Raw genomic sequence first — 27659 nt, forward strand, 5'->3', positions numbered from 1 at the left:
GGAGGAGGCTGCCAGGGCATGGAGGAGGCTGCCAGGGCATGGAGGAGGCTGCCAGGGGCAGGAGGAGGCTGCCAGGGGCAGGAGGAGGCTGTCAGGGGCAGGAGGAGGCTGCCAGGGGCAGGAGGAGGCTGCCAGGGGCAGGAAGAGGCTGCCATGGCATGGAGGAGGCTGCCAGGGCATGGAGGAGGCTGCCAGGGCATGGAGGAGGCTGCCAGGGGCAGGAGGAGGCTGCCAGGGGCTGGAGGAGGCTGTCAGAGGCTGTCAGAGGCTGTCGGAGGCTGTCAGAGGCTGTAGGTGGCTGTCAGAGGCTGGAGGAGGCTGTCAGAGGCTGGAGTAGGCTGTCAGAGGCTGTCAGAGGCTGGAGGAGGCTGTCAGAGGCTGGAGGAGGCTGTCAGAGGCTGGAGGAGGATGTCAGAGGCTGGAGGAGGCTGTCAGAGTTTGGAGGAGGCTGTCAGAGGCTGGAGGAAGCTGAAGGAGGCTGGAGGAGGCTGTCAGAGGCTGGAGGAGGCTGTCAGAGGCTGGAGGGGGCTGTCAGAGGCTGGAGGAGGCTGTCAGAGTTTGGAGGAGGCTGTCAGAGTTTGGAGGAGGCTGTCAGAGGCTGGAGGAGGCTGTCAGAGGCTGGAGGAGGCTGTCAGGGCCTGGAGGAGGCTGTCAGAGGCTGTCAGGGCCTGGAGGAGGCTGTCAGGGCCTGGAGGAGGCTGTCAGGGCCTGGAGGAGGGTGTCAGGACCTGGAGGAGGCTGTCAGGGCCTGGAGGAGGCTGTCAGGGCCTGGAGGAGGGTGTCAGGGCCTGGAGGAGGGTGTCAGGGCATGGAGGAGGGTGTCAGGGGCTGTCAGACCCTACATATGGCTAATGCAAGGTAAACCCGATTTTCCGTCCCGCAAGAGGGACCGGTGTCCCTCTTGCGGGACGAAAATTTGGGTTTACCTTGCATTTGTCATAAGTAGTGTCTCAGAGGCTGGAGAGGGTGTCAGAGGCTGGAGGAGGCTGTCAGAGGCTGGAGGAGGCTGTCAGAGGCTGGAGGAGGCTGTCAGAGGCTGGAGGAGGCTGTCAGGGCCTGGAGGAGGCTGTCAGGGCCTGGAGGAGGCTGTCAGAGGCTGGAGGAGGCTGTCAGAGGCTGGAGGAGGCTGTCAGAGGCTGGAGGAGGCTGTCAGGGCCTGGAGGAGGCTTTCAGAGGCTGGAGGAGGCTGTCAAGGCCTGGAGGAGGCTGTCAGGGCCTGGAGGAGGCTGTCAGGGCCTGGAGGAGGGTGTCAGGGCCTGGAGGAGGCTGTCAGGGCATGGAGGAGGGTGTCAGGGGCTGTCAGACCCTACATATGGCTAATGCAAGGTAAACCCGATTTTCCGTCCCGCAAGAGGGACCGGTGTCCCTCTTGCGGGACGAAAATTTGGGTTTACCTTGCATTTGTCATAAGTAGTGTCTCAGAGGCTGGAGAGGGTGTCAGAGGCTGGAGGAGGCTGTCAGAGGCTGTCAGAGGCTGGAGGAGGCTGTCAGGGCCTGGAGGAGGCTGGAGGAGGCTGTCAGAGGCTGAAGGAGGCTGTCAGAGGCTGTCAGAGGCTGGAGGAGGCTGTCAGAGGCTGACAGAGGCTGGAGGAGGCTGTCAGAGGCTGGAGGTGGCTGTCAGAGGCTGGAGGTGGCTGTCAGAGGCTGGAGGAGGCTGTCAGAGGCTGGAGGAGGCTGTCAGAGGCTGGAGGAGAATGTCAGAGGCTGGAGGAGGCTGTCAGAGTTTGGAGGAGGCTGTCAGAGGCTGGAGGAAGCTGAAGGAGGCTGGAGGAGGCTGTCAGAGGCTGGAGGAGGCTGTCAGAGGCTGTCAGAGGCTGTCAGAGGCTGTCAGAGGCTGGAGGTGGCTGTCAGAGGCTGGAGGAGGCTGTCAGAGGCTGGAGGAGGCTGTCAGAGTTTGGAGGAGGCTGTCAGAGGCTGGAGGAGGCTGTCAGAGGCTGGAGGAGGCTGTCAGAGGCTGGAGGAGGCTGTCAGAGGCTGGAGGAGGCTGTCAGGGCCTGGAGGAGGCTGTCAGAGGCTGGAGGAGGCTGTCAGGGCCTGGAGGAGGCTGTCAGGGCCTGGAGGAGGCTGTCAGGGCCTGGAGGAGGCTGTCAGGGCCTGGAGGAGGGTGTCAGGGCCTGGAGGAGGCTGTCAGGGCCTGGAGGAGGCTGTCAGGGCATGGAGGAGGGTGTCAGGGCATGGAGGAGGGTGTCAGGGGCTGTCAGACCCTACATATGGCTAATGCAAGGTAAACCCGATTTTCCGTCCCGCAAGAGGGACCGGTGTCCCTCTTGCGGGACGAAAATTTGGGTTTACCTTGCATTTGTCATAAGTAGTGTCTCAGAGGCTGGAGAGGGTGTCAGAGGCTGGAGGAGGCTGTCAGAGGCTGGAGGAGGCTGTCAGAGGCTGGAGGAGGCTGTCAGAGGCTGTCAGGGCCTGGAGGAGGCTGTCAGGGCCTGGAGGAGGCTGTCAGGGCCTGGAGGAGGCTGGAGGAGGCTGTCAGAGGCTGGAGGAGGCTGTCAGAGGCTGTCAGAGGCTGTCAGGGCCTGGAGGAGGCTGTCAGGGCCTGGAGGAGGGTGTCAGGGCCTGGAGGAGGCTGTCAGGGCCTGGAGGAGGCTGTCAGGGCCTGGAGGAGGGTGTCAGGGCATGGAGGAGGGTGTCAGGGGCTGTCAGACCCTACATATGGCTAATGCAAGGTAAACCCGATTTTCCGTCCCGCAAGAGGGACCGGTGTCCCTCTTGCGGGACGAAAATTTGGGTTTACCTTGCATTTGTCATAAGTAGTGTCTCAGAGGCTGGAGAGGGTGTCAGAGGCTGGAGGAGGCTTCAGAGGCTGGAGGAGGCTGTCAGAGGCTGGAGGAGGCTGTCAGGGCCTGGAGGAGGCTGTCAGGGCCTGGAGGAGGCTGTCAGAGGCTGGAGGAGGCTGTCAGAGGCTGGAGGAGGCTGTCAGAGGCTGGAGGAGGCTGTCAGAGGCTGTCAGGGGCTGGAGGAGGCTGTCAGAGGCTGGAGGAGGCTGTCAGAGGCTGGAGGAGGCTGTCAGAGGCTGGAGGAGGCTGTCAGAGGCTGTCAGAGGCTGGAGGAGGCTGTCAGAGGCTGGAGGAGGCTGTCAGAGGCTGGAGGAGGCTGTCAGAGGCTGGAGGAGGCTGTCAGAGGCTGGAGGAGGCTGTCAGAGGCTGTCAGGGGCTGGAGGAGGCTGTCAGAGGCTGGAGGAGGCTGTCAGAGGCTGGAGGAGGCTGTCAGAGGCTGGAGGAGGCTGTCAGAGGCTGTCAGAGGCTGGAGGAGGCTGTCAGAGGCTGGAGGAGGCTGTCAGAGGCTGGAGGAGGCTGTCAGGGCCTGGAGGAGGCTGTCAGGGCCTGGAGGAGGCTGTCAGAGGCTGGAGGAGGCTGTCAGAGGCTGTCAGAGGCTGGAGGAGGCTGTCAGAGGCTGGAGGAGGCTGTCAGAGGCTGGAGGAGGCTGTCAGAGGCTGTCAGGGGCTGGAGGAGGCTGTCAGAGGCTGTCAGAGGCTGTCAGAGGCTGTAGGAGGCTGTCAGAGGCTGGATGAGGCTGTCAGAGGCTGGAGGAGGCTGTCAGAGGCTGGAGGAGGCTGTCAGAGGCTGGAGGAGGCTGTCAGAAGCTGGAGGAGGCTGTCAGAGGCTGGAGGACGCTGTCAGAGGCTGGAGGAGGCTGTCAGAGGCTGGAGGAGGCTGTCAGAGGCTGTAGGAGGCTGTCAGAGGCTGGAGGAGGCTGTCAGAGGCTGGAGGAGGCTGTCAGAGGCTGGAGGAGGCTGTCAGGGCCTGGAGGAGGCTGTCAGGGCCTGGAGGAGGCTGTCAGGGCCTGGAGGAGGGTGTCAGGGCATGGAGGAGGGTGTCAGGGGCTGTCAGACCCTACATATGGCTAATGCAAGGTGAACCCGATTTTCCGTCCCGCAAGAGGGACCGGTGTCCCTCGTGCGGGACGAAAATTTGGGTTTACCTTGCATTTGTCATAAGTAGTGTCTCAGAGGCTGGAGAGGGTGTCAGAGGCTGGAGGAGGCTGTCAGAGGCTGTCAGAGGCTGGAGGAGGCTGTCAGGGCCTGGAAGAGGCTGTCAGGGCCTGGAGGAGGCTGTCAGGGCCTGGAGGAGGCTGTCAGGGCCTGGAGGAGGCTGTCAGAGGCTGTCAGAGGCTGGAGGAGGCTGTCAGAGGCTGTAGGAGGCTGTCAGAGGCTGGAGGAGGCTGGAAGAGGCTGGAGGAGGCTGTCAGAGGCTGGAGGAGGCTGTCAGGGCCTGGAGGAGGCTGTCAGGGCCTGGAGGAGGCTGTCAGAGGCTGGAGGAGGCTGTCAGAGGCTGGATGAGGCTGTCAGGGCCTGGAGGAGGCTGTCAGAGGCTGGAGGAGGCTGTCAGGGCCTGGAGGAGGCTGTCAGGGCCTGGAGGAGGCTGTCAGGGCCTGGAGGAGGCTGTCAGGGCCTGGAGGAGGCTGGAGGAGGCTGTCGGAGGCTGTCAGAGGCTGGAGGAGGCTGTCAGAGGCTGGAGGAGGCTGTCAGAGGCTGGATGAGGCTGTCAGGGCCTGGAGGAGGCTGTCAGAGGCTGGAGGAGGCTGTCAGGGCCTGGAGGAGGCTTTCAGGGCCTGGAGGAGGCTGTCAGGGCCTGGAGGAGGCTGTCAGGGCCTGGAGGAGGCTGTCAGGGCCTGGAGGAGGGTGTCAGGGGCTGTCAGACCCTACATATGGCTAATGCAAGGTAAACCCGATTTTCCGTCCCGCAAGAGGGACCGGTGTCCCTCTTGCGGGACGAAAATTTGGGTTTACCTTGCATTTGTCATAAGTAGTGTCTTAGAGGCTGGAGAGGGTGTCAGAGGCTGGAGGAGGCTGTCAGAGGCTGGAGGAGGCTGTCAGAGGCTGGAGGAGGCTGTCAGAGGCTGGAGGAGGCTGTCAGAGGCTGGAGGAGGCTGTCAGGGCCTGGAGGAGGCTGTCAGGGCCTGGAGGAGGCTGTCAGGGCCTGGAGGAGGCTGGAGGAGGCTGTCAGAGGCTGGAGGAGGCTGTCAGAGTCTGGAGGAGGCTGTCAGAGGCTTGAGGAGGCTGTCAGAGGCTTGAGGAGGCTGTCAGAGGCTGGAGGAGGCTGTCAGAGGCTGGAGGAGGCTGTCAGGGCCTGGAGGAGGCTGTCAGGGCCTGGAGGAGGCTGTCAGGGCCTGGAGGAGGCTGTCAGAGGCTGGAGGAGGCTGTCAGGGCCTGGAGGAGGCTGGAGGAGGCTGTCAGAGGCTGGAGGAGGCTGTCAGAGGCTGGAGGAGGCTGTCAGAGGCTGGAGGAGGCTGTCAGAGGCTGTCAGGGGCTGGAGGAGGCTGTCAGAGGCTGGAGGAGGCTGTCAGGGGCTGGAGGAGGCTGTCAGGGCATGGAGGAGGCTGTCAGATGCTGGATGAGGCTGTCAGAGGCTGGAGGAGGCTGTCAGAGGCTGGAGGAGGCTGTCAGAGGCTGGAGGAGGCTGTCAGAGGCTGTCAGAGGCTGTAGGAGGCTGTCAGAGGCTGTAGGAGGCTGTCAGGGCCTGGAGGAGGCTGTCAAGGCCTGGAGGAGACTGTCAGAGGCTGGAGGAGGCTGTCAGGGCCTGGAGGAGGCTGTCAGGGCCTGGAGGAGGCTGTCAGGGCCTGGAGGAGGCTGTCAGGGCTTGGAGGAGGGTGTCAGAGGCTGGAGGAGGCTGTCAGAGGCTGGAGGAGGCTGTCAGGGCATGGAGGAGGCTGTCAGAGGCTGGAGGAGGGTGTCAGGGCCTGGAGGAGGGTGTCAGGGCCTGGAGGAGGGTGTCAGGGCCTGGAGGAGGGTGTCAGGGCATGGAGGAGGGTGTCAGGGGCTGTCAGACCCTACATATGGCTAATGCAAGGTAAACCCGATTTTCCGTCCCGCAAGAGGGACCGGTGTCCCTCTTGCGGGACGAAAATTTGGGTTTACCTTGCATTTGTCATAAGTAGTGTCTCAGAGGCTGGAGAGGGTGTCAGAGGCTGGAGGAGGCTGTCAGGGCATGGAGGAGGCTGTCAGAGGCTGAAGGAGGCTGTCAGGGCCTGGAGGAGGCTGTCAGGGCCTGGAGGAGGCTGTCAGAGGCTGGAGGAGGCTGTCAGGGCATGGAGGAGGCTGTCAGAGGCTGGAGGAGGCTGTCAGAGGCTGGAGGAGGCTGTCAGAGGCTGGAGGAGGCTGTCAGAGGCTGTCAGGGGCTGGAGGAGGCTGTCAGGGCATGGAGGAGGCTGTCAGGGCATGGAGGAGGCTGTCAGAGGCTGGAGGAGGCTGTCAGAGGCTGGAGGAGGCTGTCAGAGGCTGTCAGAGGCTGGAGGAGGCTGTCAGAGGCTGTCAGAGGCTGGAGGAGGCTGTCAGAGGCTGGAGGTGGCTGTCAGAGGCTGGAGGAGGCTGGAGGTGGCTGTCAGAGGCTGGAGGAGGCTGGAGGAGGCTGTCAGAGGCTGTCAGAGGCTGGAGGAGGCTGTCAGAGGCTGTCAGAGGCTGGAGGAGGCTGTCAGAGGCTGGAGGAGGCTGGAGGAGGCTGTCAGAGGCTGGAGGAGGCTGTCAGAGGCTGGAGGAGGCTGTCAGAGGCTGGAGGAGGCTGTCAGAGGCTGGAGGAGGCTGTCAGGGCCTGGAGGAGGCTGTCAGAGGCTGGAGGAGGCTGTCAGGGCCTGGAGGAGGGTGTCAGGGCCTGGAGGAGGGTGTCAGGGCCTGGAGGAGGGTGTCAGGGCATGGAGGAGGGTGTCAGGGCATGGAGGAGGGTGTCAGGGGCTGTCAGACCCTACATATGGCTAATGCAAGGTAAACCCGATTTTCCGTCCCGCAAGAGGGACCGGTGTCCCTCTTGCGGGACGAAAATTTGGGTTTACCTTGCATTTGTCATAAGTAGTGTCTCAGAGGCTGGAGAGGCTGTCAGAGGCTGTCAGAGGCTGTCAGAGGCTGGAGGAGGCTGTCAGAGGCTGGAGGAGGCTGTCAGAGGCTGTCAGAGGCTGGAGGAGGCTGTCAGAGGCTGCAGGAGGCTGTCAGAGGCTGGAGGAGGCTGTCAGAGGCTGTCAGAGGCTGGAGGAGGCTGTCAGAGGCTGGAGGAGGCTGTCAGAGGCTGTCAGAGGCTGGAGGAGGCTGTCAGAGGCTAGAGGAGGCTGTCAGAGGCTGTCAGAGGCTGTCAGAGGCTGTCAGAGGCTTGAGGAGGCTGTCAGAGGCTTGAGGAGGCTTGAGGAGGCTGTCAGAGGCTGTCAGAGGCTGGAGGAGGCTGTCAGAGGCTGGAGGAGGCTGTCAGAGGCTGGATGAGGCTGTCAGAGGCTTGAGGAGGCTGTCAGAGGCTGGAGGAGGCTGTCAGAGGCTGGAGGAGGCTGTCAGAGGCTGGAGGAGGCTGTCAGAGGCTGGAGGAGGCTGTCAGGGCCTGGAGGAGGCTGTCAGGGCCTGGAGGAGGCTGGAGGAGGCTGTCAGAGGCTGTCAGAGGCTGTCAGAGGCTGTCAGGGGCTGGAGGAGGCTGTCAGAGGCTGGAGGAGGCTGTCAGGGGCTGGAGGAGGCTGTCAGGGCATGGAGGAGGCTGTCAGATGCTGGAGGAGGCTGTCAGAGGCTGGAGGAGGCTGTCAGAGGCTGGAGGAGGCTGTCAGAGGCTGTCAGAGGCTGTCAGAGGCTGTCAGAGGCTGTCAGAGGCTGGAGGAGGCTGTCAGAGGCTGGAGGAGGCTGTCAGGGCCTGGAGGAGGCTGTCAGAGGCTGGAGGAGGCTGTCAGGGCCTGGAGGAGGCTGTCAGGGCCTGGAGGAGGCTGTCAGAGGCTGGAGGAGGCTGTCAGAGGCTGGAGGGTGTCAGGGCCTGGAGGAGGGTGTCAGGGCCTGGAGGAGGGTGTCAGGGCATGGAGGAGGCTGTCAGGGCCTGGAGGAGGCTGTCAGAGGCTGGAGGAGGCTGTCAGAGGCTGGAGGAGGGTGTCAGGGCCTGGAGGAGGGTGTCAGGGCCTGGAGGAGGGTGTCAGGGCATGGAGGAGGGTGTCAGGGGCTGTCAGACCCTACATATGGCTAATGCAAGGTAAACCCGATTTTCCGTCCCGCAAGAGGGACCGGTGTCCCTCTTGCGGGACGAAAATTTGGGTTTACCTTGCATTTGTCATAAGTAGTGTCTCAGAGGCTGGAGAGGGTGTCAGAGGCTGGAGGAGGCTGTCAGGGCCTGGAGGAGGCTGTCAGAGGCTGGAGGAGGCTGTCAGAGGCTGGAGGAGGCTGTCAGGGCATGGAGGAGGCTGTCAGAGGCTGGAGGAGGCTGTCAGAGGCTGTCAGAGGCTGGAGGAGGCTGTCAGAGTCTGGAGGAGGCTGTCAGAGGCTGGAGGAGGCTGTCAGAGGCTGTCAGGGCCTGGAGGAGGCTGTCAGGGCCTGGAGGAGGCTGTCAGGGCCTGGAGGAGGCGGTCAGAGGCTGGAGGAGGCTGTCAGAGGCTGGAGGAGGCTGTCAGAGGCTGGAGGAGGCTGTCAGAGGCTGTCGGAGGCTGTCAGAGGCTGTCAGAGGCTGTCGGAGGCTGTCAGAGGCTGTCAGAGGCTGGAGGAGGCTGTCAGAGGCTGACAGAGGCTGTCAGAGGCTGGAGGAGGCTGTCAGAGGCTGGAGGTGGCTGTCAGAGGCTGGAGGTGGCTGTCAGAGGCTGGAGGAGGCTGTCAGAGGCTGGAGGAGGCTGTCAGAGGCTGGAGGAGGCTGTCAGAGGCTGGAGGAGGCTGTCAGAGGCTGGAGGAGGCTGTCAGAGGCTGTCAGAGGCTGGAGGAGGCTGTCAGAGGCTGGAGGAGGCTGTCAGAGGCTGTCAGAGGCTGGAGGAGGCAACCAGAGGCTGTCAGAGGCTGTCAGAGTCTGTAGTTGGCTGTCAGAGGCTGGAGGAGGCTGTCAGAGGCTGTCAGAGGCTGTCAGAGGCTGGAGGAGGCTGTCAGGGCATGGAGGAGGCTGTCAGCGCATGGAGGAGGCTGTCAGGGGCATGGAGGAGGCTGTCAGGGGCATGGAGGAGGCTGTCAGGGGCATGGAGGAGGCTGTCAGGGGAAGGAGGAGGCTGTCAGGGGCAGGAGGAGGCTGTCAGGGGATGGAGGAGGCTGTCAGGGGATGGAGGAGGCTGTCAGGGGCAGGAGGCTGTCTGGGGATGGAGGAGGCTGTCTGGGGATGGAGGAGGCTGTCTGGGGATGGAGGAGGCTGTCTGGGGATGGAGGAGGCTGCCTGGGGATGGAGGAGGGTGCCAGGGGATGGAGGAGGCTGTCTGGGGATGGAGGAGGCTGCCTGGGGATGGAGGAGGCTGCCTGGGGATGGAGGAGGGTGTCAGGGGCTGGAGGAGGGTCTCAAGGGCTGGAGGAGGGTCACTGAGGGCCTGGGGTGGCAGAGCTTGTGGCGTGCTGCAGGAGCCAATAAAGGGGGCAGAGTGAGTATATGGCCTGGTATGGTGCTGTAGAGGCTGTGTGGCACTGACGGGAAGCTGGCCCAGAGTGGCAGAGAATGCTGGCCCAGAGTGGCAGAGGATGCTGGCCCAGAGTGGCAGAGGATGCTGGCCCAGAGTGGCAGAGGATGCTGGCCCAGAGTGGCTGGGGATGCAGGCCCAGAGTGGCTGGGGATGCAGGCCCAGAGTGGCTGGGGATGCAGACCCTGTGTGCCAGAGAATGCAGACCCTGTGTGCCAGAGGATGCAGACCCTGGGTGCCACAGAATGCAGACCCTGGGTGCCACAGAATGCAGACCCTGGGTGCCACAGAATGCAGACCCTGGGTGCCACAGAATGCAGACCCTGGGTGCCACAGAATGCAGACCCTGGGTGCCACAGAATGCAGACCCTGGGTGCCACAGAATGCAGACCCTGGGTGCCACAGAATGCAGACCCTGGGTGCCACAGAATGCAGACCCTGGGTGCCACAGAATGCAGACCCTGGGTGCCACAGAATGCAGACCCTGGGTGCCACAGAATGCAGACCCTGGGTGCCACAGAATGCAGACCCTGGGTGCCACAGAATGCAGACCCTGGGTGCCACAGAATGCAGACCCTGGGTGCCACAGAATGCAGACCCTGGGTGCCACAGAATGCAGACCCTGGGTGCCACAGAATGCAGACCCTGGGTGCCACAGAATGCAGACCCTGGGTGCCACAGAATGCAGACCCTGGGTGCCACAGAATGCAGACCCTGGGTGCCACAGAATGCAGACCCTGGGTGCCACAGAATGCAGACCCTGGGTGCCACAGAATGCAGACCCTGGGTGCCACAGAATGCAGACCCTGGGTGCCACAGAATGCAGACCCTGGGTGCCACAGAATGCAGACCCTGGGTGCCACAGAATGCAGACCCTGGGTGCCACAGAATGCAGACCCTGGGTGCCACAGAATGCTGACCCTGGGTGCCACAGAATGCAGACTCTGGGTGCCACAGAATGCAGACCCTGGGTGCCACAGAATGCAGACCCTGGGTGGCAGTGAACGCTGACCCTGGGTGGCAGAGAACGCTGACCCTGGGTGGCAGAGAACGCTGACCCTGGGTGGCAGAGAACGCTGACCCTGGGTGGCAGAGAACGCTGACCCTGGGTGGCAGAGAACGCTGACCCTGGGTGGCAGAGAACGCTGACCTTGGGTGGCAGAGAACGCGGACCCTGGGTGGCAGAGAACGCGGACCCTGGGTGGCAGAGAACGCTGACTCTGGGTGGCAGAGAACGCTGACTCTGGGTGGCAGAGAACGCTGACTCTGGGTGGCAGAGAACGCTGACTCTGGGTGGCAGAGAACGCTGACTCTGGGTGGCAGAGAACGCTGACTCTGGGTGGCAGAGAACGCTGACTCTGGGTGGCAGAGAACGCTGACTCTGGGTGGCAGAGAACGCTGACTCTGGGTGGCAGAGAACGCTGACTCTGGGTGGCAGAGAACGCTGACTCTGGGTGGCAGAGAACGCTGACTCTGGGTGGCAGAGAACGCTGACTCTGGGTGGCAGAGAACGCTGACTCTGGGTGGCAGAGAACGCTGACCCTGGGTGGCAGAGAACGCTGACCCTGGGTGGCAGAGAACGCTGACTCTGGGTGGCAGAGAATGCTGACCCTGGGTGGTAGAGAACGCTGACTCTGGGTGGCAGAGAATGCTGGCTCTGAGGGGCTGTGGATTGGTGTAGAGGGGCTGTGTGGTGATGTAGAGGCCTACAGAGCCACACAGCCCCCTGGTGTGACTTCCCGAGTGCCATGACAGCTGACTGTATATACATGTATACACATACATGTATGTACATGTGCCATGACCGATCCTTAGACCATACATACATGGATTGTCACTTACCCAAACCGAGGATGAAGAGGCTTAGCTGCTCCACATGATGATGATGGAGGCCGGAGAGCAGTGTTCCTCCATAGCGATGTCGTCCATTAAGGAAACTTGGTGTCCTTGTCCCGCCAGTTCTTGAGCCAGTGTCCACGATGCCTTGTTACCTATTGGAAAAAAAAAAAGGGAAAAAAAGGAAATTATTGAATTTTGACATTATTTTTATTCTAAGCCCTATTATTTCTACTGGTACATTAACCCCTTGTTCCACGAGCGTATATTCCCAGCAGACACACAGCGAGCGGGCGACTGTCCCAAGTGTTACCTACTGAGAGACAGGGAAAGAAAGAACAATAATTAATAAGGGAAATATTGCATTCATAATTAGTGTTCACAGCAAAGTGACTGAGCTCAGCTCCCCCTAACCCTCCCTACCCCACAGGGAACGCCTGTACCCCGCCATGCCCCCCACAGCTGACCCTATACATTGTCCTCACCTCCCCCTGCAGGGACCCAGCCTCCCCGCAGTGCCCCCCACAGCTGACCCCATACACCTTGCTCAGCTCACCGTCCCCATCCAGGGACAGCCTGTCTCCCCCACAGTGCCCCCCCATACACTGCGCTCAGCTCACTGTCCCCCTCCAGGGACAGTCTGTCTCCCCCGCAGTGTTCCCCCATACACTGAGGAGGGTGTCAGTGGCTGGAGGAGGGTGTCAGTGGCTGGAGGAGGGTGTCAGTGGCTGGAGGAGGGTGTCAGTGGCTGGAGGAGGGTGTCAGTGGCTGGAGGAGGGTGTCAGTGGCTGGAGGAGGGTGTCAGTGGCTGGAGGAGGGTGTCAGTGGCTGGAGGAGGGTGTCAGTGGCTGGAGGAGGGTGTCAGGGGATGGAGGAGGGTGTCAGGGGATGGAGGAGGGTGTCTGGGGATGGAGGAGGGTGTCTGGGGATGGAGGAGGGTGTCTGGGGATGGAGGAGGGTGTCTGGGGATGGAGGAGGCTGTAAGGGGATGGAGGAGGCTGTAAGGGGATGGAGGAGGCTGTAAGGGGATGGAGGAGGGTCTCAAGGGCTGGAGGAGGGTCTCAAGGGCTGGAGGAGGGTCACTGAGGGCCTGGGGTGGCAGAGCTTGTGGCGTGCTGCAGGAGCCAATAAAGGGGGCAGAGTGAGTATGTGGGCCTGGTATGGTGCTGTAGAGGCTGTGTGGCACTGACGGGAAGCTGGCCCAGAGTGCCAGAGAATGCAGACCCTGGGTGCCAGAGAATGCAGACCCTGGGTGCCAGAGAATGCAGACCCTGGGTGCCAGAGAATGCAGACCCTGGGTGCCAGAGAATGCAGACCCTGGGTGCCAGAGAATGCAGACCCTGGGTGCCAGAGAATGCAGACCCTGGGTGCCAGAGAATGCAGACCCTGGGTGCCAGAGAAAGCAGACCCTGGGTGCCAGAGAAAGCAGACCCTGGGTGCCAGAGAACGCAGACCCTGGGTGCCAGAGAACGCAGACCCTGGGTGGCAGAGAACGCAGACCCTGGGTGCCAGAGAATGCAGACCCTGGGTGCCAGAGAACGCAGACCCTGGGTGCCAGAGAACGCTGACCCTGGGTGCCAGAGAACGCTGACCCTGGGTGGCAGAGAACGCTGACTCTGGGTGGCAGAGAATGCTGGCTCTGAGGGGCTGTAGATTGGTGTAGAGGGGCTGTGTGGTGATGTAGAGGCCTACAGAGCCACACAGCCCCCTGGTGTGACTTCCCAAGTGCCATGACAGCTGACTGTATATACATGTATACACATACATGTATGTACATGTGCCATGACCGCTCCTTAGACCATACATACATGGATTGTCACTTACCCAAACCGAGGATGAAGAGGCTTAGCTGCTCCACATGATGATGGAGGCCGGAGAGCAGTGTTCCTCCATAGCGATGTCACCCGTTAGGGAAACTTGGTGTCCTTGTCCCGCCAGTTCTTGAGCCAGTGTCCACGATGCCTTGTTACCCTTTTGAAAAAAAAAGGAAATTATTGAATTTTTAAATAATTTTTATTCTAAGCCCTATAAATTCTACTGGTACATTAACCCCTTCTTCCATGAGCGTATATTCCCAGCAGACACATAGCAAACGGGCGACTGTCCCAAGAGCTTCCTGTGGGTGACGCTCTGTTACCTACTGAGAGACAGGGAAATAAAAAATAATAATTAATAAGGGAAATATTGTATTTTATAATTAGTGTTCATAGCAGTAACAACACAGCCCTCCTAACCCTCCCCTGACCCCACAGGGATGCCTGTACCCCCGCCATGCCCCTCACAGTTGACCCCATATGCTGAGCTCTGCTCCCCCTCCCCTTTCCCCTACAGAAACAGCCTAAGGGAGGCCGTGAGAGCCTATCATCGGTCGGAGGCCGTGAGAGCCTATCATCGGTCGGAGGCCGTGAGAGCCTATCATCGGTCGGAGGCCGTGAGAGCCTATCATCGGTCGGAGGCCGTGAGAGCCTATCATCGGTCGGAGGCCGTGAGAGCCTATCATCGGTCGGAGGCCGTGAGAGCCTATCATCGGTCGGAGGCCGTGAGAGCCTATCATCGGTCGGAGGCCGTGAGAGCCTATTGGAGGCCGTGAGAGCCTATTGGAGGCCGTGAGAGCCTATTGGAGGCCGTGAGAGCCTATCATCGGTCGGAGGCCGTGAGAGCCTATTGGAGGCCGTGAGCACCAGTCGGAGGCCGTCTGATGCCGTGAGAGCCTATCATCGGTCGGAGGCCGTGAGAGCCTATCATCGGTCGGAGGCCGTGAGAGCCTATCATCGGTCGGAGGCCGTGAGAGCCTATCATCGGTCGGAGGCCGTGAGAGCCTATCATCGGTCGGAGGCCGTGAGAGCCTATCATCGGTCGGAGGCCGTGAGAGCCTATCATCGGTCGGAGGCCGTGAGAGCCTATCATCGGTCGGAGGCCGTGAGAGCCTATCATCGGTCGGAGGCCGTGAGAGCCTATCATCGGTCGGAGGCCGTGAGAGCCTATCATCGGTCGGAGGCCGTGAGCGCCAGTCGGAGGCTGTGGGAGGCCGTGAGCGCCGGTCGGAGGCCGTGAGCGCCTATCATCGGTCGGAGGCCGTGAGAGCCTATCATCGGTCGGAGGCCGTGAGAGCCTATCATCGGTCGGAGGCCGTGAGAGCCTATCATCGGTCGGAGGCCGTGAGAGCCTATCATCGGTCGGAGGCCGTGAGAGCCTATCATCGGTCGGAGGCCGTGAGAGCCTATCATCGGTCGGAGGCCGTGAGAGCCTATCATCGGTCGGAGGCCGTGAGAGCCTATCATCGGTCGGAGGCCGTGAGAGCCTATCATCGGTCGGAGGCCGTGAGAGCCTATCATCGGTCGGAGGCCGTGAGAGCCTATCATCGGTCGGAGGCCGTGAGAGCCTATCATCGGTCGGAGGCCGTGAGAGCCTATTGGAGGCCGTGAGAGCCTATCATCGGTCGGAGGCCGTGAGAGCCTATTGGAGGCCGTGAGCACCAGTCGGAGGCCGTCTGATGCCGTGAGAGCCTATCATCGGTCGGAGGCCGTGAGAGCCTATCATCGGTCGGAGGCCGTGAGAGCCTATCATCGGTCGGAGGCCGTGAGAGCCTATCATCGGTCGGAGGCCGTGAGAGCCTATCATCGGTCGGAGGCCGTGAGAGCCTATCATCGGTCGGAGGCCGTGAGAGCCTATCATCGGTCGGAGGCCGTGAGAGCCTATCATCGGTCGGAGGCCGTGAGAGCCTATCATCGGTCGGAGGCCGTGAGAGCCTATCATCGGTCGGAGGCCGTGAGAGCCTATCATCGGTCGGAGGCCGTGAGAGCCTATCATCGGTCGGAGGCCGTGAGAGCCTATCATCGGTCGGAGGCCGTGAGAGCCTATCATCGGTCGGAGGCCGTGAGAGCCTATCATCGGTCGGAGGCCGTGAGAGCCTATCATCGGTCGGAGGCCGTGAGAGCCTATCATCGGTCGGAGGCCGTGAGAGCCTATCATCGGTCGGAGGCCGTGAGAGCCTATTGGAGGCCGTGAGCACCAGTCGGAGGCCGTCTGAGGCCGTGAGAGCCTATCATCGGTCGGAGGCCGTGAGAGCCTATCATCGGTCGGAGGCCGTGAGAGCCTATCATCGGTCGGAGGCCGTGAGAGCCTATCATCGGTCGGAGGCCGTGAGAGCCTATCATCGGTCGGAGGCCGTGAGAGCCTATCATCGGTCGGAGGCCGTGAGAGCCTATCATCGGTCGGAGGCCGTGAGAGCCTATCATCGGTCGGAGGCCGTGAGAGCCTATCATCGGTCGGAGGCCGTGAGAGCCTATCATCGGTCGGAGGCCGTGAGAGCCTATCATCGGTCGGAGGCCGTGAGAGCCTATCATCGGTCGGAGGCCGTGAGAGCCTATCATCGGTCGGAGGCCGTGAGAGCCTATCATCGGTCGGAGGCCGTGAGAGCCTATCATCGGTCGGAGGCCGTGAGAGCCTATCATCGGTCGGAGGCCGTGAGAGCCTATCATCGGTCGGAGGCCGTGAGAGCCTATCATCGGTCGGAGGCCGTGAGAGCCTATCATCGGTCGGAGGCCGTGAGAGCCTATCATCGGTCGGAGGCCGTGAGAGCCTATCATCGGTCGGAGGCCGTGAGAGCCTATTGGAGGCCGTGAGAGCCTATCATCGGTCGGAGGCCGTGAGAGCCTATTGGAGGCCGTGAGCACCAGTCGGAGGCCGTCTGAGGCCGTGAGAGCCTATCATCGGTCGGAGGCCGTGAGAGCCTATCATCGGTCGGAGGCCGTGAGAGCCTATCATCGGTCGGAGGCCGTGAGAGCCTATCATCGGTCGGAGGCCGTGAGAGCCTATCATCGGTCGGAGGCCGTGAGAGCCTATAATCGGTCGGAGGCCGTGAGAGCCTATCATCGGTCGGAGGCCGTGAGAGCCTATCATCGGTCGGAGGCCGTGAGAGCCTATCATCGGTCGGAGGCCGTGAGAGCCTATTGGAGGCCGTGAGAGCCTATCATCGGTCGGAGGCCGTGAGCACCAGTCGAAGGCCGTCTGAGGCCGTGAGAGCCTATCATCGGTCGGAGGCCGTGAGAGCCTATCATCGGTCGGAGGCCGTGAGAGCCTATCATCGGTCGGAGGCCGTGAGAGCCTATCATCGGTCGGAGGCCGTGAGAGCCTATCATCGGTCGGAGGCCGTGAGAGCCTATCATCGGTCGGAGGCCGTGAGAGCCTATCATCGGTCGGAGGCCGTGAGAGCCTATCATCGGTCGGAGGCCGTGAGAGCCTATCATCGGTCGGAGGCCGTGAGAGCCTATCATCGGTCGGAGGCCGTGAGAGCCTATCATCGGTCGGAGGCCGTGAGAGCCTATCATCGGTCGGAGGCCGTGAGAGCCTATCATCGGTCGGAGGCCGTGAGAGCCTATCATCGGTCGGAGGCCGTGAGAGCCAGTCGGAGGCTGTGGGAGGCCGTGAGCGCCGGTTGGAGGCCGTGAGCGCCTATCATCGGTCGGAGGCCGTGAGCGCCTATCATCGGTCGGAGGCCGTGAGAGCCTATCATCGGTCGGAGGCCGTGAGAGCCTATCATCGGTCGGAGGCCGTGAGAGCCTATCATCGGTCGGAGGCCGTGAGAGCCTATCATCGGTCGGAGGCCGTGAGAGCCTATCATCGGTCGGAGGCCGTGAGAGCCTATCATCGGTCGGAGGCCGTGAGAGCCTATCATCGGTCGGAGGCCGCGAGAGCCTATTGGAGGCCGTGAGGGCCAGTCGGAGGCTGTGAGCCAGTCGGAGGCTGTGGGAGGCCGTGAGAGCCTATCATCGGTCGGAGGCCGTGAGAGCCTATCATCAGTCGGAGGCCGTGAGAGCCTATCATCGGTCGGAGGCCGTGAGAGCCAGTCGGAGGCTGTGGGAGGCCGTGAGCGCCGGTTGGAGGCCGTGAGCGCCTATCATCGGTCGGAGGCCGTGAGCGCCTATCATCGGTCGGAGGCCATGAGAGCCTATCATCGGTCGGAGGCCGTGAGAGCCTATCATCGGTCGGAGGCCGTGAGAGCCTATCATCGGTCGGAGGCCGTGAGAGCCTATCATCGGTCGGAGGCCGTGAGAGCCTATCATCGGTCGGAGGCCGTGAGAGCCTATCATCGGTCGGAGGCCGTGAGAGCCTATCATCGGTCGGAGGCCGCGAGAGCCTATTGGAGGCCGTGAGGGCCAGTCGGAGGCTGTGAGCCAGTCGGAGGCTGTGGGAGGCCGTGAGAGCCTATCATCGGTCGGAGGCCGTGAGAGCCTATCATCGGTCGGAGGCCGTGAGAGCCTATCATCTACCTACCTGTCTCCCCCGCAGTGCCCCCCCATACTGTGCAGAGCTCACCGTCCCCCTCCAGGGACCTGTCTCCCCCATACACTGTGCTCAGCTCACCGTCCCCCTCCAGGGACAGCCTGTCTCCCCCCCCGCAGTGCCCCCCCATACACTGCGCTCAGCTCACGGTCCCCTTCCAGGGACAGCCTGTCCCCCCCTGCAGTGCCCCCCCCATACACTCTGCTCAGCTCACGGTCCCCTTCCAGGGAGAGATGTCCCCCCCGCAGTGCCCCCCCATACACTGCGCTCAGTTCACGGTCCCCTTCCAGGGACAGCCTATCTCCCCCCGCAGTGCCCCCCCATACACTCTGCTCAGCTCACGGTCCCCTTCCAGGGACAGATGTCCCCCCCGCAGTGCCCCCCATACACTGCGCTCAGTTCACGGTCCCCTTCCAGGGACAGATGTCCCCCCCGCAGTGCCCCCCATACACTGCGCTCAGTTCACGGTCCCCTTCCAGGGACAGCCTATCTCCCCCCGCAGTGCCCCCCCATACACTCTGCTCAGCTCACGGTCCCCTTCCAGGGACAGATGTCCCCCCCGCAGTGCCCCCCATACACTGCGCTCAGTTCACGGTCCCCTTCCAGGGACAGCCTATCTCCCCCCGCAGTGCCCCCCCATACACTCTGCTCAGCTCACGGTCCCCTTACAGGGACAGATGTCCCCCCCGCAGTGCCCCCCATACACTGTGCTCAGTTCACGGTCCCCTTCCAGGGACAGCCTATCTCCCCCCGCAGTGCCCCCCCATACACTCTGCTCAGCTCACGGTCCCCTTCCAGGGACAGATGTCCCCCCCGCAGTGCCCCCCATACACTGGGCTCAGTTCACGGTCCCCTTCCAGGGACAGCCTATCTCCCCCCGCAGTGCCCCCCCATACACTCTGCTCAGCTCACGGTCCCCTTCCAGGGACAGATGTCCCCCCCGCAGTGCCCCCCATACACTGCGCTCAGTTCACGGTCCCCTTCCAGGGACAGCCTATCTCCCCCCGCAGTGCCCCCCCCATACACTCTGCTCAGCTCACGGTCCCCTTCCAGGGACAGATGTCCCCCCCGCAGTGCCCCCCATACACTGCACTCAGTTCACGGTCCCCTTCCAGGGACAGCCTATCTCCCCCCGCAGTGCCCCCCCATACACTCTGCTCAGCTCACGGTCCCCTTCCAGGGACAGATGTCCCCCCCGCAGTGCCCCCCATACACTGTGCTCAGTTCTCGGTCCCCTTCCAGGGACAGCCTTTCTCCCCCCGCAGTGCCCCCCCATACACTCTGCTCAGCTCACGGTCCCCTTCCAGGGACAGATGTCCCCCCCGCAGTGCCCCCCATACACTGTGCTCAGTTCAGGGTCCCCTTCCAGGGACAGCCTATCTCCCCCCCCCATACACTCTGCTCAGCTCACGGTCCCCTTCCAGGGACAGATGTCCCCCCCCGCAGTGCCCCCCATACACTGTGCTCAGTTCAGGGTCCCCTTCCAGGGACAGCCTATCTCCCCCCGCAGTGCCCCCCCATACACTCTGCTCAGCTCACGGTCCCCTTCCAGGGACAGATGTCCCCCCCGCAGTGCCCCCCATACACTCTGCTCAGTTCACGGTCCCCTTCCAGGGACAGCCTCTCTCCCCCCGCAGTGCCCCCCCATACACTCTGCTCAGCTCACGGTCCCCTTCCAGGGACAGATATCCCCCCCGCAGTGCCCCTCATACACTGGGCTCAGTTCACGGTCCCCTTCCAGGGACAGCCTATCTCCCCCCGCAGTGCCCCCCATACACTCTGCTCAGCTCACGGTCCCCTTCCAGGGACAGATGTCCCCCCCGCAGTGCCCCCCATACACTGTGCTCAGTTCTCGGTCCCCTTCCAGGGACAGCCTTTCTCCCCCCGCAGTGCCCCCCCATACACTCTGCTCAGCTCACGGTCCCCTTCCAGGGACAGATGTCCCCCCCGCAGTGCCCCCCATACACTGTGCTCAGTTCAGGGTCCCCTTCCAGGGACAGCCTATCTCCCCCCCCCATACACTCTGCTCAGCTCACGGTCCCCTTCCAGGGACAGATGTCCCCCCCCGCAGTGCCCCCCATACACTGTGCTCAGTTCAGGGTCCCCTTCCAAGGACAGCCTATCTCCCCCCGCAGTGCCCCCCCATACACTCTGCTCAGCTCACGGTCCCCTTCCAGGGACAGATGTCCCCCCCGCAGTGCCCCCCATACACTGCGCTCAGTTCACGGTCCCCTTCCAGGGACAGCCTATCTCCCCCCGCAGTGCCCCCCCATACACTCTGCTCAGCTCACGGTCCCCTTCCAGGGACAGATGTCCCCCTCGCAGTGCCCCCCATACACTGCGCTCAGTTCACGGTCCCCTTCCAGGGACAGCCTATCTCCCCCCGCAGTGCCCCCCCATACACTCTGCTCAGCTCACGGTCCCCTTCCAGGGACAGATGTCCCCCCCGCAGTGCCCCCCATACACTGCGCTCAGTTCACGGTCCCCTTCCAGGGACAGCCTATCTCCCCCCGCAGTGCCCCCCCATACACTCTGCTCAGCTCACGGTCCCCTTCCAGGGACAGATGTCCCCCCCGCAGTGCCCCCCATACACTGTGCTCAGTTCACGGTCCCCTTCCAGGGACAGCCTATCTCCCCCCGCAGTGCCCCCCCATACACTCTGCTCAGCTCACGGTCCCCTTCCAGGGACAGATGTCCCCCCCGCAGTGCCCCCCATACACTGTGCTCAGTTCACGGTCCCCTTCCAGGGACAGCCTATCTCCCCCCGCAGTGCCCCCCCATACACTCTGCTCAGCTCACGGTCCCCTTCCAGGGACAGATGTCCCCCCCGCAGTGCCCCCCATACACTGAGCTCAGTTCACGGTCCCCTTCCAGGGACAGCCTATCTCCCCCCCCCATACACTCTGCTCAGCTCACGGTCCCCTTCCAGGGACAGATGTCCCCCCCCCGCAGTGCCCCCCATACACTGTGCTCAGTTCAGGGTCCCCTTCCAGGGACAGCCTATCTCCCCCCGCAGTGCCCCCCCATACACTCTGCTCAGCTCACGGTCCCCTTCCAGGGACAGATGTCCCCCCCGCAGTGCCCCCCATACACTGTGCTCAGTTCACGGTCCCCTTCCAGGGACAGCCTATCTCCCCCCGCAGTGCCCCCCCATACACTCTGCTCAGCTCACGGTCCCCTTCCAGGGACAGATGTCCCCCCCGCAGTGCCCCCCATACACTGTGCTCAGTTCACGGTCCCCTTCCAGGGACAGCCTATCTCCCCCCGCAGTGCCCCCCCATACACTCTGCTCAGCTCACGGTCCCCTTCCAGGGACAGATGTCCCCCCCGCAGTGCCCCCCATACACTGTGCTCAGTTCACGGTCCCCTTCCAGGGACAGCCTATCTCCCCCCGCAGTGCCCCCCCATACACTCTGCTCAGCTCACGGTCCCCTTCCAGGGACAGATGTCCCCCCCGCAGTGCCCCCCATACACTGTGCTCAGTTCACGGTCCCCTTCCAGGGACAGCCTATCTCCCCCCGCAGTGCCCCCCCATACACTCTGCTCAGCTCACGGTCCCCTTCCAGGGACAGATGTCCCCCCCGCAGTGCCCCCCATACACTGTGCTCAGTTCACGGTCCCCTTCCAGGGACAGCCCATCTCCCCCCGCAGTGCCCCCCCATACACTCTGCTCAGCTCACGGTCCCCTTCCAGGGACAGATGTCCCCCCCGCAGTGCCCCCCATACACTGTGCTCAGTTCTCGGTCCCCTTCCAGGGACAGCCTTTCTCCCCCCGCAGTGCCCCCCCATACACTCTGCTCAGCTCACGGTCCCCTTCCAGGGACAGATGTCCCCCCCGCAGTGCCCCCCATACACTGTGCTCAGTTCAGGGTCCCCTTCCAGGGACAGCCTATCTCCCCCCCCCATACACTCTGCTCAGCTCACGGTCCCCTTCCAGGGACAGATGTCCCCCCCCGCAGTGCACCCCATACACTGTGCTCAGTTCAGGGTCCCCTTCCAGGGACAGCCTATCTCCCCCCGCAGTGCCCCCCCATACACTCTGCTCAGCTCACGGTCCCCTTCCAGGGACAGATGTCCCCCCCGCAGTGCCCCCCATACACTGTGCTCAGTTCACGGTCCCCTTCCAGGGACAGCCTATCTCCCCCCGCAGTGCCCCCCCATACACTCTGCTCAGCTCACGGTCCCCTTCCAGGGACAGATGTCCCCCCCGCAGTGCCCCCCATACACTGTGCTCAGTTCACGGTCCCCTTCCAGGGACAGCCTATCTCCCCCCGCAGTGCCCCCCCATACACTCTGCTCAGCTCACGGTCCCCTTCCAGGGACAGATGTCCCCCCCGCAGTGCCCCCCATACACTGTGCTCAGTTCAGGGTCCCCTTCCAGGGACAGCCTATCTCCCCCCGCAGTGCCCCCCCATACACTCTGCTCAGCTCACGGTCCCCTTCCAGGGACAGATGTCCCCCCCGCAGTGCCCCCCATACACTGTGCTCAGTTCAGGGTCCCCTTCCAGGGACAGCCTATCTCCCCCCGCAGTGCCCCCCCATACACTCTGCTCAGCTCACGGTCCCCTTCCAGGGACAGATGTCCCCCCCGCAGTGCCCCCCATACACTGTGCTGAGTTCAGGGTCCCCTTCCAGGGACAGCCTATCTCCCCCCGCAGTGCCCCCCCATACACTCTGCTCAGCTCACGGTCCCCTTCCAGGGACAGATGTCCCCCCCGCAGTGCCCCCCATACACTGTGCTCAGTTCAGGGTCCCCTTCCAGGGACAGCCTATCTCCCCCCGCAGTGCCCCCCCATACACTCTGCTCAGCTCACGGTCCCCTTCCAGGGACAGATGTCCCCCCCGCAGTGCCCCCCATACACTGTTCTCAGTTCAGGGTCCCCTTCCAGGGACAGCCTATCTCCCCCCGCAGTGCCCCCCCATACACTCTGCTCAGCTCACGGTCCCCTTCCAGGGACAGATGTCCCCCCCGCAGTGCCTCCCATACACTGTGCTCAGTTCAGGGTCCCCTTCCAGGGACAGCCTATCTCCCCCCGCAGTGCCCCCCCATACACTCTGCTCAGCTCACGGTCCCCTTCCAGGGACAGATGTCCCCCCCGCAGTGCCCCCCATACACTGTGCTCAGTTCACGGTCCCCTTCCAGGGACAGCCTATCTCCCCCCGCAGTGCCCCCCCATACACTCTGCTCAGCTCACGGTCCCCTTCCAGGGACAGATGTCCCCCCCGCAGTGCCCCCCATACACTGTGCTCAGTTCACGGTCCCCTTCCAGGGACAGCCTATCTCCCCCCGCAGTGCCCCCCCATACACTCTGCTCAGCTCACGGTCCCCTTCCAGGGACAGATGTCCCCCCCGCAGTGCCCCCCATACACTGTGCTCAGTTCACGGTCCCCTTCCAGGGACAGCCTATCTCCCCCCGCAGTGCCCCCCCATACACTCTGCTCAGCTCACGGTCCCCTTCCAGGGACAGATGTCCCCCCCGCAGTGCCCCCCATACACTGTGCTCAGTTCAGGGTCCCCTTCCAGGGACAGCCTATCTCCCCCCGCAGTGCCCCCCCATACACTCTGCTCAGCTCACGGTCCCCTTCCAGGGACAGATGTCCCCCCCGCAGTGCCCCCCATACACTGTGCTCAGTTCACGGTCCCCTTCCAGGGACAGCCTATCTCCCCCCGCAGTGCCCCCCCATACACTCTGCTCAGCTCACGGTCCCCTTCCAGGGACAGATGTCCCCCCCGCAGTGCCCCCCATACACTGTGCTCAGTTCACGGTCCCCTTCCAGGGACAGCCTATCTCCCCCCGCAGTGCCCCCCCATACACTCTGCTCAGCTCACGGTCCCCTTCCAGGGACAGATGTCCCCCCCGCAGTGCCCCCCATACACTGTGCTCAGTTCACGGTCCCCTTCCAGGGACAGCCTATCTCCCCCCGCAGTGCCCCCCCATACACTCTGCTCAGCTCACGGTCCCCTTCCAGGGACAGATGTCCCCCCCCCCCCTCTCCCTACAGCTGACCCCATACAGACATGCAGCGGGCTTATACTTACCGGCCGGCAGCTCCAAGCTTCAAATCTGGCGCTCACAGGTCACGTCATTGTTGCTTCCGTCATACCGGGAAAGCAGCGGGCGGGCTCGGCGCCATGTCACACAGAGAGCCCGGCCGCCCCTCCCCCGCTTCACCGTACAGCCGGGCAGAGGATGTGTTCATTGTGCTGCAGCCGCACGGCGCTGACTCCGCCCCCCGAGCCTTCACTACAGGGGACGAGTCACAGGCAGCCCGGCGTGTCACAGCAGTCCTCCCCCTTCCACTGTGTACACATGCCGGCGAGTGAGTTCCGGGTTCTGGCCGCACAGCGGGGACCCCGCCCACCGGCAAGACAGTGCTGAGGAGGGGGATGGGTGACAAGCTCCTCACACACCGCCCCTCCCCCGCCACTGTCCGCCGTAACAGCACACAGCCGGGGAATGAATGAACCCCAGGAGCGCAGCACTGGCCCCGCCCACCACGGGCAGCACTGGCCCTGACCCCGCCCACCCTGCGCCACACAGCGGAGCACAGGGGGAGAGCTATGAGCCCCGGGGGCACACGGCGCTGACTCCGCCCACCCTGCGCCACACACCGGAGCACAGGGGGGCATCTATGAGCCCCGGGGGCACACGGCGCTGACCCCGCCCACCCCGCCCCACACACAGTAAAAGCCGGGGAGAGATGTATGAGCCCCGGAGGCACGCAGCGCTGACTCCGCCCACCGTGCACCGCACAGCGCTGACTCCGCCCACCCTGCGCCACACACCGGAGCACAGGGGGGCCATCTATGAGCCCCGGGGGCACACGGCGCTGACCCCTCCCACCCCGACCCACACAGTAAAAGACGGGGGGAGATGTATGAGCCCCCCGGCCGTTATGCACTGACGCTGACCCCGCCCCCTTCTTCCACGGTCCCGTTGTAGGCATTCGGACCGGTTTTTAACGATTTTTTCCGGACAGTCAGCCTCCGGGGGGCGCCCTGATCCTAACGCGCACGCTTTCAACTTCGTCTGCGACGAAAAAGTCGCCGTGACCCCTGTTTTCGGGGTGTTTTTTCATCGCAGAGGAATTTAAACGTGCGCGTTAGTATCAGCTCAGGATTCCTCAGATTTTCCCGCAAAAAACGCATGCGGTTTTTTAAAAATCGCATGCGGTTTTTATGCGATATTGCGATTTTTGCACACTGACCCCGCCCCCCGCCATCCACGGCCCCGTCCTAGTCATTAGCAGCAGTTTTTAACCATTCTTTTACGGTCAGCCTCCGGGGGGCGCCCCGATCCTGACGCGCACGCTTTCAACTTCGTCTGCGACGAAAAAGTCGCCGTGACCCCGGTTTTCGGGGTGTTTTTCCATCGCAGAGGAATTTAAACGCGCGCGTCAGTATCGGCTAAGAGCTCCTCTGATTTTTCCCGCAAAAAAAAAAACGCACGCGCGCGCGCTGAAAATAAGAAACGGAAAAAAAAACCGCACGCACGATGTCTTATTGCGCTTCTGTGTGGACAGATGTGTACGTAACGTTGGGAACCGGCGTCCCTTACCGAAGCTCGACACGGCAAACAGCACTGAAGGGGAGCGGAGGGTCACCGGGCTCTTCGGTGGAGCGCCGCTGCCATCCAGTGGCCGTTCGGCCTTTAAAAAGCTGAATGATGACACCTGGTGTTCGCTGCGGTACTGCAGTTAAACCTCTAAAGTCCAGTCTGGGTAGAGGGAACAAAGGGGGCGGGAAAAGGGGCGGATAGGGTCTAATCCGGGTAAAGAGCACGTTTTTTCACGTCGTCCGATTCGCCCGCGATTTTTTCGGGCGGTCCGAGGGGCGGCGGGGAGCGCGCCGGAGACGCTCAGAGCGCTGGCTTCGGCCGCGCGCTCGCGGCAGCATCGAAAAACCAAAAGAGCGCGCCGGCCGCCCGCGACCGGACACGCGCCTCCGGGGCGCCCCCGGCGGTCGGGGGAGCCGGTCGGACCCCGCCCCCGCGGACCCCGGCGGAGCGGCAAGGTCAAACTGTTGATTTTCACCCAAATTTTTTTTTTCCACAAATCAAACACACTATACTCCCTCTTTGGGAACTCTTTTGGGATGCTTTCTAACATAGTGTAGAAGTAGGAGAATTAAGTGATTTTTCGCAGAACCTGAAAACGACAAAAAATCTAATACCCGGCCAAGCCAAAAATGGCTGATTTTCAGCCAAATTTTTTTTTTCCACAAATCAAACCTGCTCTATAACCCCTCTTTGGGAACTCTTTTGGGATGCTTTCTAACATAGTTTTAACCCTCTAGATGTAGAAGTAGGAGAATTAATTGATTTTCCGCAAAACCTGAAAACGTCAAAAAATCTAATACCCGGCCAAGCCAAAAATGGCTGATTTTCAGCCAAAATTTTTTTTTACACAAATCAAACACGCACTATACCCCCTCTTTGGGAACTCTTTTGGGATGCTTTCTAACATAGTTTTAACACTCTAGATGTAGAAGTAGGAGAATTAATTGATTTTTCGCAAAACCTGAAAATGTCAAAAAATCTAATACCCGGCCAAGCCAAAAATGGCTGATTTTCAGCCAAAATCTTTTTTCCACAAATCAAACATGCACTATACCCCCTCTTTGGGAACTCTTTTGGGATGCTTTACAATGTAGTTTTAACCCTGTAGATGTAGAAGTAGGAGAATTAAGTGATTTTTCGCAAAACGTGAAAACGTCAAAAAATCTAACACCCAGCCAAGCCAAAAATGGCTGATTTCAGCCAAAAAATTTTTTTCCACAAATCAAACACGCACTATACCTCCTCTTTAGGAACTCTTTTGGGATGCTTTACAACATAGTTTTAACCCTCTAGATGTAGAAGTAGGAGAATTAAGTGATTTTTTGCAAAACCTGAAAACGTCAAAAGATCTAATACCCGGCCAAGCCAAAAATGGCTGATTTTCAGCCCAAAATTTTTTTCCACAAATCAAACACGCACTATACCCCCTCTTTGGGAACTCTTTTGGGATGCTTTCCAACATAGTTTTAACCCTCTAGATGTAGAAGTAGGAGAATTAAGTGATTTTTCGCAAAACCTGAAAACTTCAAAAAATCTAATACCCGGCTAAGCCAAAAATGGCTGATTTTCAGCCAAAATGTATTTTTCCACAAATCAAACACGCACTATACCCCCTCTTTGGGAACTCATTTGGGATGCTTTACAACATAGTTTTCACCCTCTAGATGTAGAAGTAGGAGAATTAAGTGATTTTCGCAAAACCTGAAAACGTCAAAAAATCTAATACCCGGCCAAGCCAAAAATGGCTGATTTTCAGCCAAAAATTTTTTTTCCACAAATCAAACACGCACTATACCCCCTCTTTGGGATGCTTTCCAACATAGTTTTAACCCTCTAGATGTAGAAGTAGGAGAATTAAGTGATTTTTCGCAAAACCTGAAAACGTCAAAAAATCTAATACCCGGCCAAGCCAAAAATGGCTGATTTTCAGCCAAAAATTATTTTTCCACAAATCAAACACGCACTATACCCCCTCTTTGGGAACTCTTTTGGGATGCTTTCCAACATAGTTTTAACCCTCTAGATGTAGAAGTAGGAGAATTAAGTGATTTTTCGCCAAACCTGAAAACGTCAAAAAATCTAATACCCGGCCAAGCAAAAAATGGCTGATTTTCAGCCAAAATTTTTTTTTCCACAAATCAAACATGCACTATACCCCCTCTTTGGGAACACTTTTGAGATGCTTTAAAACATAGTTTTAACCCTCTAGATGTAGAAATAGGAGAATTAAGTGATTTTTCGCAAAACCTGAAAACTCAAAAAATCTAATACCCGGCCAAGCCAAAAATGGCTGATTTTCAGCCAAAATCTTTTTTCCACAAATCAAACATGCACTATACCCCCTCTTTGGGAACTCTTTTGGGATGCTTTCTAACATAGTTTTAACACTCTAGATGTAGAAGTAGGAGAATTAATTGATTTTTCGCAAAACCTGAAAATGTCAAAAAATCTAATACCCGGCCAAGCCAAAAATGGCTGATTTTCAGCCAAAATCTTTTTTCCACAAATCAAACATGCACTATACCCCCTCTTTGGGAACTCTTTTGGGATGCTTTACAATGTAGTTTTAACCCTGTAGATGTAGAAGTAGGAGAATTAAGTGATTTTTCGCAAAACGTGAAAACGTCAAAAAATCTAACACCCAGCCAAGCCAAAAATGGCTGA

The 27659-nt window shown here is 60.9% G+C and overlaps 1 long non-coding RNA gene across 1 annotated transcript in view; it reads right to left on the reverse strand.

The window, feature by feature from the left end:
• LOC143816262 (uncharacterized) overlaps positions 1-23880 on the reverse strand; it is a 36579-nt gene extending 12699 nt beyond the window's left edge. The window contains exons 1-3 of the long non-coding RNA XR_013223904.1: positions 23477-23880; positions 12976-13291; positions 11158-11467 (exon numbers count right to left, since the gene is read on the reverse strand). This is a non-coding gene — a long non-coding RNA (uncharacterized LOC143816262). The remainder of the gene's footprint in view (positions 1-11157; positions 11468-12975; positions 13292-23476) is intronic.
• Between the last annotated feature and the right edge of the window lie 3779 nt (positions 23881-27659).

Source organism: Ranitomeya variabilis, chromosome 3, assembly GCF_051348905.1.
Source record: "Ranitomeya variabilis isolate aRanVar5 chromosome 3, aRanVar5.hap1, whole genome shotgun sequence".
In the NCBI taxonomy this organism is placed as follows: Eukaryota; Metazoa; Chordata; class Amphibia; order Anura; family Dendrobatidae; genus Ranitomeya; species Ranitomeya variabilis.